Genomic DNA, 14,480 nt, shown 5'->3' with positions numbered 1-14,480 from the left:
GTTGCTTCACAAATATTAATTTATTTAACCTTTGCATGAAGGCTATAAGAATAAATACCATATTATTCTCATTTTACAGGTGTTGGGATTGCATCAGGGAGGTAAATTTTCTGGTTTGATGTCTTATATCTAGCATTTGGTAGACCTGAACTGGCTCCAGAATTCAAACTTTAAACCACTTCACATTCTTTTTTTTTTTTTATGTTGACAAAGTCTGCAAACTGGACTGACTGTTGTCTCAACACCTGTGCTTTCCTTCCCCACTGATTGAAAGTACCACGTGCTTCATGGGGCATCTGGGTGGGTCAGTTGGTTAAGCCTCAGACTCTTGATTTTGGCTCAGGTCATGATCTCAAGGTTGTAAGCTTGGGCTCCACATGGGGCTGTGGGCCAGCATGGAGTCAACTTGAGGATTCTGTCGCTCCTCCTCCCTCTGCCCCTGTGCATTCTTGCAAGTGCTCTCTTTCTCTATAAATGAGTAAATTAATTAAAAAAAAAATAAAGCGCCACCGGTTTCAGATACAGAATTCCCTCCTATTCAGAGTGTTTTCTGGGCTCTCTTCTGTTCCACTGATGTGTACTAGCCCCAAACTAACTGTTAACATTACTATACATTAGTTCCTTTTAGAAGTAGAGTTCAAATAGAATGAAAATGGAAAGGAAACAGAACTACAGACTGAGAAGTGGGTGGTATGTTGAATATCTAGACATGAAGAAAGGAGAGATGGGGGTATGGTAAGTCGGAAGGGGCAAAAGGATGTTGGTAGAAAAGTCACATGTATCTTAAGGATAGGAATGAACAATTTTAGGAGTTCTGAAGAAAAGGTAAAATAGATACAGAAATTTCTAAATAAAAAACATTCTTTAAATTAGTTCAAGCATACATGTATCATGAAGCAAAATTAAAAAACCTTTCTTCTCTACCTTGTGGGATTTTATGGTGAGCTAGAACAGAGTGTGAAAAAAAAAAAAAGAGAGAGGTCTGGATACCAGGCAGAGATGAAACCTCGTGTTGGGATCCTCAGTCATTTCTCTGGGTTGTTTTCCAGCACTAAATACTTTTCCTTCCCTCACTGCTACATTTCCTTTTCATGGGAACTGAATTCTCAAATAACGACTTAAACAGGAATAGTGTTCTGCACTTTAAATTTGGGAAATGACCAGTTTCCTGTGCCAGAGAAAAATTTGTGCTTGAGAATATTATCTATATAGTGTGCTTTGTACTTCCTGCTTAGCCTTTTCTTTCATTGTGCTGTGTTTTTTAAGTTATCTGATACCACTGTGAATTCCTGAGCAGCACAATATGAAGTATTATATTAGAACCACGATAGTCTCCTGGCATCTCTGACTAAATATTTGTGCAATATTAAAAATAAGATAATTGAGCCGACATTTTATTGAGAAAACATTTTCACAAGTATGTTCGTATAAGCTTATGAACGGCCCTTGGAAATTCATTTTATCCCATATCGATCACCAACACCGGAAAAACACTTTTATCTTATTAAATGCCACCCAAAATTCTGAGATATTGGAAATACCCTTTTTTGTGATTAATTCAGAATGTAATGAAAGGTTCATTATTTTCATCTGACTTTGAGCTCTTTTACAAATAATACATAAAGGAATAGATTTTAATTTTTGTTTTATAATCTCTCCTAATGTACCATGTTTGTTTAATGGTTCTCTTGGTGCTATAAAGAGTTGATAGCATTCAGAAGAGCTAAGGCAACCCCAAGAATATTAGTCTTCTTTCCTGTACCTGACTTTTCTGTAGAACTTTTTTCAGATTGGCCTGTCATTTTACTTTATTTTAAACTATTAACTTTTTTTTAATAAAGTGACTTTTTGGCAATATATTTTTCTTGGCTTATATATTCCAAGTATCATTTGATTCATGATGATCTTGTGTTCCTTGTATTGTTTTGGGTGATTGATGTCTTTTTCTGGAATGGTCAGTGATACACCAAACTTTAGGAAAAAACCAACTAAATAAATAAGATTAAGAAGTACCCAATGTTTGTAGTCCGCTGTTTTAAGACCCCTTAGAGCTAATCCTCCTCAACACACCTATAAACACCTACCACACACCTATGCAGATACAGGATGTCTCATAGGCAGGGAATGCAGCCAAGGCTCTGAGCCTTGGTTTCCTCACACTTTAAATTAGGTTAAAAATAATAGTACATTCGGATGTTTGGGTGGCTTAGTTGGCCGAGTCTCCGGCTCTTTGTTTTGACTCAGGTCACTATCTCAGGGTCCTGGGGTAAGCCCCACATCCAGCTCTGCACTCAACACGGAATCTGCTTGATATTCTCTCTCTCTCCCTCTGCCCCTACCCCTGCTTATGGGTGCATGCTCTTTGGCTTTCTGTCTCTCTCTGTCTCGTTCTTGCTCTCTCTCAAATAAACACATAAATCTTCTCAAAAGAGTAATAGTACCTACCTCACAGAGAGGTGAAAAGAATTCAGAGAGGTAATTTTTGTCGGCACTTTGCACAGTGTCAGTGCATAATCAGGGCCAAATAAATGCTAACTGGTATTTCTGCCACTACTGCTGCAACCACAGCCATAGTTCTATTACATCTATTGTGGGTTTTTTTTTTAATTTGTTTATTTACAGCATAACAGTGTTCATTGTTTTGGCATCACACCCAGTGCTCCATGCAGTACGTGCCCTCCCCACTACCCACCACCTTGTTCCTCAACCTCCCACCCCCCCACCCCTTCAAAACCCTCTGGTTGTTTTTCAGAGTCCATAGTCTCTCATGGTTCATCTCCCCTTCCAGTTTCCCTCAACTCCCTCTCCTCTCCATCTCCCCATGTCCTCCATGTTATTTGTTATGTTCCACAAATAAGTGAGAACATATGATACTTGACTCTCTCTGCTTGACTTATTTTGCTCAGCATAATGTCTTCCAGTCCCGTCCATGTTGCTACAAAAGTTGGGTATTCATCCTTTCTGATGGAGGCATAATACTCCATTGTGTATATGGACCACATCTTCCTTATCCATTCATCTGTTGAAGGGCATCTTGGTTCTTTCCACAGTTTGGCGACTGTAGCCATTGCTGCAATAAACATTGGGGTACACATGGCCCTTCTTTTCACGACATCTGTATCTTTGGGGTAAATACCCAGCAGTGCAATTGCAGGGTCATAGGGAAGCTCTATTCTTGATTTCTTCAGGAATCTCCACACTGTTCTCCAAAGTGGCTGCACTAACTTGCATTCCCACCAACAGTGTAAGAGGGTTCCCATTTCTCCACATCCTCTCCAACACACGTTGTTTCCTGTCTTGCTAATTTTGGCCATTCTAACTGGTGTTAGGTGGTATCTCAATGTGGTTTTGATTTGAATCTCCCTGATGGCTAGTGATGATGAACATTTTTTCATGTGTCTGATAGCCATTTGTATGTCTTCATTGGAGAAGTGTCTGTTCATATCTTCTGCCCATTTTTTGACATGATTATCTGTTTTGTGTGTGTGTTGAGTTTGAGAAGTTCTTTATAGATCCTGGATATCAACCTTTTGTCTGTACTGTCATTTGCAAATATCTTCTCCCATTCCGTGGGTTGCCTTTTTGTTTTGTTGACTGTTTCCTTTGCTGTGCAGAAGCTTTTGATCTTGATGAAGTCCCAAAAGTTCATTTTTGCTTTTGTTTCCTTGGCCTTTGGAGACATATCTTGAAAGAAGTTGCTGTGGCTGATATCGAAGAGGTTACTGCCTATGTTCTCCTCTAGGATTCTGATAGATTCCTGTCTCACGTTGAGGTCTTTTATCCATTTCGAGTTTATCTTTGTGTACGGTGTAAGAGAATGGTCGAGTTTCATTCTTCTACATATCACTGTCCAGTTTTCCCAGCACCATTTATTGAAGAGACTGTCTTTTTTCCATTGAATATTTTTTCCTGTTTTGTCAAAGATTATTTCACCATAGAGTTGAGGGTCCATATCTGGGCTCTCCACTCTGTTCCATTGGTCTATGTGTCTGTTTTTATGCCAGTACCACGCTGTCTTGGTGATCACAGCTTTGTAGTAAAGTGGTTTTATTTATTGCTAACACTAGAGAAAAGAGAACTAAAGGGTAAACCCCCGCCTCCCATTTTTGCTCCTCTTTTAATAGTAAATCAAGCCAACTAATGTTAACTTCAAGACAATTCCTTGGTTTCAAAACAAATAACTCAAGGTGTTTGCTGGGGGGGGGCGCTATTGTTTGTTAAAATATATGTATATTCCATATTGTCATATAATATTGGATCTTTTCTGCTCAGAATTCCAGGTTTGCCCTCAAATGTGGTTTATGTCAATCAATCTCTTCAGTCATATTTTCTAAACATTTCAGAAATTTAAAAACTAACAAGTGCAAAGAAGGTAGAAAAAATTAATTCAAGATCAAACTGTAAGGTGTTTGTATAGACTGCAGCCCATCTATCATCCTTGAGAGGACTTAGAGCACAAAGTACTAATAAAAGTTGAACAATGTATGTGGAGTAAGGCCACACTATGGCTTTGATTTCAGTGATGTTCTACATGATCTTGGTATGGACAGAACTCACACAGGCTGATAAAGTAAAATGACAGGCCCATCTGAAAAAAAAATGTAAACTTTATGTTAGAATTAACATCTAATATAATTGCTAATGTCTTGGAAAAACAGATGTTAAGTAAATAGGCTCCAATTTTCTTCGTGTTTTCCTTCAAGCTTTTTCTCTTCTCATCTGGGGACTTTTTCACTCTAATACTTTAAGACCAAGTGTCATTTTAAAACTTAGAACTCTGGGACTCAGTCAGGGTACCATGCGACTTGATCTCAGGGTGCTGAGTTCAAGCCCCACGTTGGGTGTAGAGATTACTAAAAATAAGCAAACTTTGGAAATAAAATCAAATAGAAGTTAGAAATGTGGAATGATTACTATTAAAGAAAGTTTTATAAAAGCCAACGGGGCCTTGGCAAAACCTCAAGATTATGTGCTGAAAATTTAAAGGGCCACAGAGATTTCTAAGTCACAAAAATAAGTAAAATGAATTTTATGTAAATTAGATGACAATATTAGTGTTGAGAATAAAAAACAATTGCCATTTAGTTTTGGTCTGGGTGTAACAGGGAATAGTGATGACTGCAGTGAGTGAAGGGAACTTGTGGTTGCTTTTGCTCCAGGCTATTGCTACCATTCAGGAATGTGGAACCTGGATTGATTTTTTTTTCCTAGTGTTTGACGAGGGACTGTAATAATTGATTTTTATGTAAATGTTCTTATTTCTTTAAACGGTAGCAGTTGAAGCAATATTTTAACCAATTGTGTTACGTTCAAAAATACCTCTACTGCTTTCGATCTCCGCTTTAGACTTAACTCATTGCCTTAAGTCAATGGAAGTTAAATATCCAAGAACGATGGCTATTATTAATCTACTTTTATGGGCTGAGCGGTGAGGATAAGATGTTAGGAATTGAAATCACAAAAACACACAAGAGGAAAACAAAAACTTAACAAAATAACAAAAATTGACAAAAAACACACTTCAGAAAAGTTTACTTATGTTTTGGTATGTTATTGAAATCGCTTAATAAATTTTATGATTTTTACTCTCCTTTCAATTTTATGCATCTCCGAGATTCCATTGATCATGGTTTTGGTTTTTCCTTCATCTTCTGTCCATTTTCACTAGTGGCTCTCTAACCACCTATTAACCATCTTTAAAATCCTGTGCCCTGTATGTGGTTAGATTACCGATTACATGCTGATCCTTCATGAATTCTTTCCCCTGAGAAGTCCTGAAGAGCACAATTCTCTTATGTTTCCTTTTAACACATTGAGGTCAAACAGAAGACACTAAATAATGTTTTAATTATCCTCAAATCCTGGAGAAATTTCAGCCAAGGAAGTTTAAAAAGTATGGTTGTATGGTGAAAAATGATCTTCGCCTAGATGTTGGTGATGTTAATTTTGAAATAATAGTTGTTTTGAGAAAAAGTAAAACATCTTTTTGTGGGAAATTGAGTACATATTAACAGACTCTCAACAAATAGGACATAATAAATCCTTTTGGTTCTGAATCATGAAAAAACACCAACATTCCAAGGGTTTTTTTCTCTGGATATTGACATACTGTTTGGTATTACTGTGATCTTTTTAGGCATCTATCTGAGTAACCCAGGGTGGCATATATTTCCTTTAATGGTTTGTAGAGAGATAGATGCCCAAGAGGGTTAGTCTTTAGTGCTACTGAACGAGTGACAAGTGATTTATTATTCTATCAGTTTTTGGAGTTTTGTATGGGTGGAATGTTGTCATGGCAGTCTACGGACAAACTCATATCTGTCCCAAAAGATGAAAACATGCTGCCCATACATTTTCTGTAGCATTATATAGTCTGATGGAGAACAGACATGCAAACTCAAAGTATTTTATAATTGTTGTTCATTGTGTCTGATTTGAAAATACACGACAAAGGGAGCTTTAAAAATTCCACTTTGTTTGAAATGAACTTTAAATATAAACTCTACCTAATAATTTTATAAAAATGTGGGGGACTTTTTACTTACAATCCAACAAAATCATTGAAATAAGAAGATATATGGAGAACTATGGGACATTGCAAAAGCCCGGAAAGCTAGAAAAAATTACTTATTTTTATCATGTAGCCCAGAGATGTTGATAATGCAGAAGCTTTTAGTCTCAAATTTGTAAATTTCCTTAACAGTGCTGTAGGTATTTTGGGATTGTATATATCAGGGACGCTCAACTGCACCACTGTGGGGGTGCTGAATCATGGCAATGTGGAGAGACATTTTTGGTTGTTGCAACTGGGATGGTAGTTGCTGTTAGCATCTAGTCAGTGCAGGCCATGAAACTCTTAAACATCCTACATGTACAGGACAAACCCCACAACCAATATTTTTCTGGCACAAGTGTCCAGAGTGTTAATATTGAGGTACCCTGGTATATGATGATGAAAAAGAAAAGCAATTGTATGATATTCTTATATTCTAAGTTGCTGATGATTAGCTATATTCTAATATCTGGGAAGATAATACAGGAGGGGAATTAATACTACACAGTCTGGTGGTCTTTAGAAACAAAGACCCTCTAATGAAGAAAATATTTTTTACTTAAACCACTAAAGTTATTGAGTGCTTACCAAGTGCCAGGCGTTGTTGGGAGACACTGGAGAAACCCGAGTGAACAAAACAGATAGACTGCCTTCACAGAGCTCTGGTATGAATGTGGGGGACTAGTAAACAAATACATAAAATGGGACATGGAGGAGCAGGTAGTGCCATTAGGGTAGAATAATGGGGTAGGTAGGGCATGATGAGGGTGGGAAAGGGAACACTTAGACTGGATGGCCATGAAAGACCTGAAGCATAGGAGTGAATGACAGCAGGAGGCAGGCAGATGAAGAGGGTTTTAGGCAGAGGAAGCAGGTTGTGAAAAGGTGCCAAGGTGGAAGTAGGCGTGGCTTGTTGCGGAGGTGCAGAGAGGTGGTTGTGGTTGGGCAGTGGTCCAGAATGGGGAAGCGGAGATGAGACAGAATACGAGAGGAGGGAGGGGCCAGATCATGCTCATTTCTTCTTTAGGTTGAGAATATTCCATTGTCTGGCTGTATTTATCCATTCACTTACTGAAGGACATCTTGATTGCTTCCCACTTTTGTCATTTATGAATACAGCTGCTATGAACTTGCAGGTGCAGGTTTTGTTATGGATAAATTTTCAGCTCATTTAGGTAACTTCTAAGGAACACAATCGCTGACTTAGCATGGTGAGAACATTTATGGTAAGAATATGCCAAACTGTTTCCCAAAGTGGCTATATCAGTTTGCATTCCCACCAGCAATGAGTGAGACTTTCTGATTATTCCCCATCCTACCAGCCTTTGGCACTCTTGAGTATTTTGGATTTTGTCCTTTCTGATAGGTGTGTAGTATCTCATTGTTGTTTTAATTTGCAGCTGCCTAATGACACAAGATTTGAACACCATTTCATATACTTATTTGCCATGAGTATATCTTCCTTGGTTAGGTGTCTGTTCAGTTCTGCCCATTTTTTAATTTCATTGTTGAGTTTCTTATTGTTGAGTTTTACTTTGTACCTTTTGGACAATGGTTCTTTAAATGGTTCTTTATCACATGTGTCATATAATTCTTAGGGAAATACTTTCTGGTCTGTGGCTTGTCTTCTTATTCTCTTGTCATTCACAGAGGAAAAGTTTTTAATTTTAATGATGTCTGGATTGTCAATTTTTTTTTCATGGATCATGCCTTTGGTGTTATATCTAAAAAAGTATCACCATATGTGCGGTCACCTAGAAATTTCCCCCTATGTTAATTCTAAAATTGTATAAAATACAAAACCATAAGGTTTTTGGGTCTGATCCATTTTGAGCTAATTCTTCTGAAGGATGTAAGGTCTGTGTCTAGATTCTTTTTTTTTTTCCTAATCTTTTTACATGTGGATGTCCAGTTGTTCCCAGCACTGTTTGTTAGAAAGACTATCCTTTCTCCATTGTATAGCATAGCCTTTGCTCCTTTGCCAAAGCTTAGTTGACTATATTAGTGTGAGTCTGTTTCTGGGCTCTCTGTTGTATTTCATTTATCTATTTGTTCTTTAACCAATTCCATACTGTTTTGATTATGGCTTTATATTAAGCCTTGAAATCCAGTAGTGTCAGTCTTCTGACTTTTTCCTTATTTTTTTAGTACTGTTTTGGCTATTCTGAGTCTTTCATTCTCCATATAAACTTATAATCGTTTTGTTGATATCCACCAAAGAACTTGCTAGAATTTTGATTAAAGTTGTGTTAAATCAGGTTGGGAAGAACTAGCATCTTGACATTACCGAGTCTTCCTATCCATTAATGTGGACTGCCTCTCTCCGTTTATTTAGTCTCTTTTGGTATATTTTTATCAGAGTTTTGTGGCTTTCCTTCTGTTGTACATATTTTGTTAGATTTATACCTATTTCATTTTTGGAGGTGCTAATGTAAATGGTATTGTGTTTTTAATTTCAATTCCATTTGTTCATTGCTGGCACAGAGGGAAGTGAGTGAATTTTGTATATTAACCACGTATCCTGCAACTTTGCTATAATTGCTTCTAAGTTCCAGGAGGTTTTTTTGTTGATTCTTTTGCATTTCCCACATAGACAATCATATCGTTTGTGAACAAAGACAGTTATATTTTTCCTTTCCAAACTATAAGCCTTTTACTTCCCTTTTTGTCTTACTGTATTAGCTAGGAAATGGAGGACAATGCTGAAAAGGAGTGGTGACAGGAGACATTCTTGCCTTGGTCCTGATTGTAATGGGAAATTTTCTAGTTTCTCACCATTATATATGATGTTAGCTGTAGGGTTTTTTTAAAAGATTTTTTTTAATAATGTTGAGGGCATTCTCTTGTATTCTTAGTTTACTGAGTATTTGTCATGAGTGGGTGTTGGAATTGTCAAATGCTTTTTTCTTCATCTTTTGATCAGATTGTATGATTTTTCTTTTTAGACTGGTCATGTGATGGATTTCATTAAGCGATTTTAGAATGTTGAACCAGCTTTGCATACCTATGGTAAATTCCCCTTGGTTGTGGAGTACAATTGTTTTTAGACATTTGTGGCTGTTATTTGTTGATATTTTGCTTAGAACTTTTATACTTACAAGAGATATTGGTCTGTTATTTTCTTGCGAAGTCTTTGGTTTTGGTATTAGGGTGATGCTGGCCTCATAAAACAAGTTAGGAAATATTTCTTCTACTCCTGTCTTCTGAAAGAGATTGTAGAGACTTGGTATAATTTAAATGTTTGGTAAAATTTAATAATTATTTTTTTCAAACGTGTGTAGATATGTTTTTATTATTACAGTAAGTTCATTGCTCAGTTTTAGCACCTTGCTTCTCGTACACTGAATGTTTTTTATGTTTATTGCAGATTGTCTGCCTCCTCCCACTAGAATGAGAGCAGAAATTCTTGACTATTTTGTTTATTGATATGTTTTATATGCCTAAAACAGTGGTTCTCAATGTGTGCTTTGCAGTTTTTTGGGGTTTTGCAAAGTCCTTTTGGAGAATATATAAGGTCAAAGCTATTTTCATAGTAATACTAAGACTTTATTTGCTTTTTTTTCCCCCCACTGTGGTGTTGCTTACACTGGTGGGGGAAAATCTGTCATGTGTAAAACTGCTGATGTTTTAGTATGAATCGAGCAGTGACACCAAGCAATACTAGTAGCCACTATATACTTCCTGGTCCTCACTCATGAGGGAGTGACAAGGGGATGCCAATTTCACTTATAGCTGTAAAAATTATTAGTTTTATTAAGTCCTGACTCTTGAGCATGTGCCCTTTTAATATTCTGTGTGATGAAATGGGAAGTATACCTAGTACTTCTGCTGCGTACTCAAAAATATGGTTGTCTCCAGGGACTAGAATTTGTGATTGAGTTGCGATGGAACATTATATTTACTTGAAATAACAACTGTGAGATAAACTATGTTTCAGTTTCAGGGTATTCGGGCATTTGGCAGACAGTTTTTTTTTTTTTTTTTTTTTTTTTTTTTTTTTCAAAAAAAGAATGAAGTAAGCTTGTCACCTCAAGGAAAACAACTGATAGTATTTGTTGATGATGATAAATTCAAGTTTGCAAGTGAATTTTGAGTTTTGGAAAATTTATGTCTATGAGCTCAATACTTTCCTAATTCTTACAGATTTTTCTATTGAGTTGTATACTGATATTAACTATTGTGATGTGGGTTTTCTTTGATATTAAATAACAAAATGTGTTAATATCTTGAAGAAATATTTAACTCCCAGTGAATCATTGCTAAGAAAACTTACAGCATCAAGAATATGTAATAGATCCCTTCAAACTGCAGACAGATCAGTTGGTTTTAATGCAACAGAGTGTGGAGAGTTCACTGATATGGTTGGTTTCATACTAAAAATGATGACTGCCCTTTAAGAAATGACCATTTATTGAGGTTTGGTGTTTATTAAAGAAGAATATCCACAACTATCTGAAAATGTTATAGCAATGATCATGTCTGTGTGACTTTTAAGAGTGATCTACTGTGCGTGCCTGATGGAAAGAGTGGGGAGGACAAAAATGAGTTGAAGGAGATAAATTAGTACATCAGAATTATAAAGTAAACTGGTACATTCTGAGAATAAAATTCATCTTGGAGTTTGCCTTACCCTTTGAGCAAGCAGTGGCCCAGATGGACAGACATGGCAGAAGGGAATTGCTGTCTTCTCTCTCTCATATCCTCATGAGTTTTCTTCCTTCTTTTACTTTCTTGGTAGCACATTTGTGACATTTTTAGCTTTCTTAAGCTTTAATTAATATATGGCATTTACCCCATTTTACCAAATATATGGTAGGGAAAAACAATATGGAAGAAATTGAAGAGGAGATGAAGAGTTCTGTTCTTGGTGTAGGGAAAGAGAAGCTCCTGACTGCCACGAATCTAGGAATGTGTTGTGTAATCATTGTTAGGGGAATGCTGGCAAACTTAGTTCATGCTAACACACCTGCAAGCTGGAAGTTACAAGAAGGGGCAACTGTGAGCCTCACCTCTTCCAAATGCAACGTAGTCTGTCTTAGCTCACTGGTCTCTGCATCTCCCTAGCCTTCAGACATTATTATGCCCCATTTATGCAGCCCATATTTGAGGTTCATGGTCCTAAGTGTATCCTCTGGTGTGATGATCAGGAACACCAAGTGGCAGATCCAGAGGTTATTGTGCCTAGAGGGAGCTGACATAGGGTTTGAAAGTGAAGAAGAAATAACAGAACCCATTTTTGCTATTGAGACTCACTTACTTGTTTCTTCACAGTCTGTTTCTTTAGTCTTTGGAAGAATGAACTCACAGGAGTGTTCATCAGATGTGGTCTCTAGACCAACTGCATCAGAATGATCTGGGGAACTTACCCAAAGTGCAGATTTCTGGGTCCTCAACTAGTCTGCTGAGTCAGACCTTCTGGGGATAGGGCAATCTGCAATTAGGAGAAACACTCCAAATTTTATGCACAATAAAAAGCTTGAGAACCACTGGCATTACAAGCTTTTTCCAGTACTTATTTTCAACATATTTGTATCAAAGTGAAGATGACCTAATTCTGATGAAACTCTGGACCAAAGGGAATTAATGAATGCAGAGATAAAACAGCGTATGAAATCCCTCATGGATTTTTGTATTTAGGGTATTAATGCTTCTTTGACTGATTGGAGAAAAATTAAATGCTCCAATTACAAAATCTGAAAGGACTTGTAGATGCTGGTTGTTACAAGAGGATTCTGAAAACATGTTATTTTTTTTTATTTTAAGGAAGGAAGACTTACGTGTTTTGTCAAAAATGTCAGTTTTCGTGATTTTGTGCTCTAGGTAAAATATCTGAAATCTGACTGAACTGTGTGTATAAAATGAAGCTCTTAGGAAGATAAATGCCTTTTCAGAAATGTTAACAATTTCCAGGTTTTCTTTCATATACAGTTAAACAAAAAGTTCCATGTTGTCACAGAGGCTAAGAAGATAAAAAGTCAGGTGAAGATACAGTTTACTTTCTTAGTTTGTATGTGCCTTTCTAACTCATATTTTGATTCATTCATACTGTCTCCTTACTTTAATTCATGGGCTTCAGAATGTAACTGAGTTCAGCTCCTAAGAAAAGGTTTATAAATGTAGAGGTGAACTTTCGGTTTTGCTTGCATGAGAGGTTACCTGTTTACTGTGTGGTCAACACGAAATGTAAACTAGTCGATTACACCACCATGCTATTTTAAGACTAAGTGGAAAGAACTGATGGAGCCTTTTTGGTATGAGCGAACAAAACCAAATCTAAAATTAAAAATGAGAGCGCCTGAGTGGCTCAGTGGGTTAAAATTAAAAATGAGACTGATAGTGATCAAAATGTGCAAAGTCAGAAAATTTGAAATCTCTTTTAATGAGCAATTTTACTGAACTCTAGATAATAGTTCAAAAAACATATCACATGTTTCCAATTAAAAAAACAAGGTGCCATCCATTCCTTTCTTATTAAGTTTATTTAATTCAGCTGAATTATTTCATTCTTTTGAGGCTGTTAGTATTGATGTGGCTTTGTAGTTATAGACTGAAACATGAACTGATTGACTCGGGAATAGAGATGGGTTTGAAGCTAATGCTAGGAATGAGGTCCTATGGCTCATTTGTTTTGTTTCTTTTAAATAGTTTTGCTTTTCTTTTTACTAATGTTACAGTATGCTCACAGCCAAATACTCTGTGCATAAGGAGGCATACAAAGGTCACTTTAACCACTGCTGCATTTTGATATGTGCTGCATATTTTTTCTTAGTATGGATGCACACTGCCATTTCACAAGTATATTTATGCTTATATGCTTGCATGTAATATGTATATGTGCGTACATATATGTGTGCACCTATCAAGAACGCTGTTTGATAAATTTGTTCATGACACAGTATTTTATAGACATCTATCTATACATATTTCTATGAAATTTTTATCACATTCATTTATGATTATAGTTCTGCATAGTATTTTGTAATTTGCATGTACCATTATATAAATGATTCCCTTTTAATGGGCATTTAGGTTGTTTCCAATGTTTTCACTTTTGTAATTAATATTTCATCTTGTCTGAAAGTTTTCTTGGGATAAATTCATGGAGGTAAGAATTTCTGGGTTAAAGGGTATGCCCATTTAAAAATTTGAGATATATGGTCAAGTTGTTCCCAGAAATGTGGTGCCATTTTATACCCTCCCCCCTTTTTTTTAGAGATGGAGTGTGGAGGGGCAGAGGCAGAGGGAGAAAGAGAAAGAGAAAGAGAATCTTAAGTAGGCTTCACACTCAGCCCAGAGCCTGATGGGTGGCTCCATCTCAAAACTCAGAGATCAGGACCTGAGCTGAAATCAAGAGTTGGATGCTTAACCAACTGAGCCACCAAGGCGCCCCTGTGCCATTTCATATTCTTACTCCAATGTGCTTGAGGGTGATAACTGTGGAACGTTATGCGCAATACTGGGTTTTCTTAATCTCTTAAGTCTTTGTAAATATAGCATGTCAAAAATGGGATTCTTACTTTAATCTTCATTTGTTTGATATAGTATCCAGAGGATCCTTGGAGACTCTGTGTGCCCTGGGGATTGATGGGCTGTGTAGTCATACCCCAACTTGGCTGGTAGTGCTTGAAGTTCTTCAGACAGACAAGGGAAACCATGATTTTACCTGGTTACTCGGTGGTTAATGAGCAATGTCTTGAAACACAAGCCACATTTGCTGGATGGAAAGTCACTTCTCCTTTTCCTTCAAAACTTTCTCTTTTAAGACCCAATATAAAAAGCTCTTTCTACTCTTTTCTTCCTTTGCAAAAATAATAGCTTACTTGGTCATGGGTCCAAGCTTAATTAATGACTTATTAAGGAGAGTCCAGATCTTTGAAATACTGAGGAACATTTTTGCCTACCATAGGGCTTTGGAGAGCCTGACCTG

General features: G+C 36.8%; 1 protein-coding gene across 4 annotated transcripts in view; it reads left to right on the top strand.

Moving 5' to 3' along the window:
• Positions 1 to 14,480, top strand: part of PREX2 (phosphatidylinositol-3,4,5-trisphosphate dependent Rac exchange factor 2) — a 331,391-nt gene that overhangs the window by 65,272 nt on the left and 251,639 nt on the right. The gene's annotated exons all lie outside the window — the stretch shown is intronic.

The sequence above is a fragment of the Meles meles genome, chromosome 1 (genome assembly GCF_922984935.1).
Source record: "Meles meles chromosome 1, mMelMel3.1 paternal haplotype, whole genome shotgun sequence".
Lineage (NCBI taxonomy): Eukaryota > Metazoa > Chordata > Mammalia > Carnivora > Mustelidae > Meles > Meles meles.
This window is presented reverse-complemented; position numbering and strand designations above follow the sequence as displayed.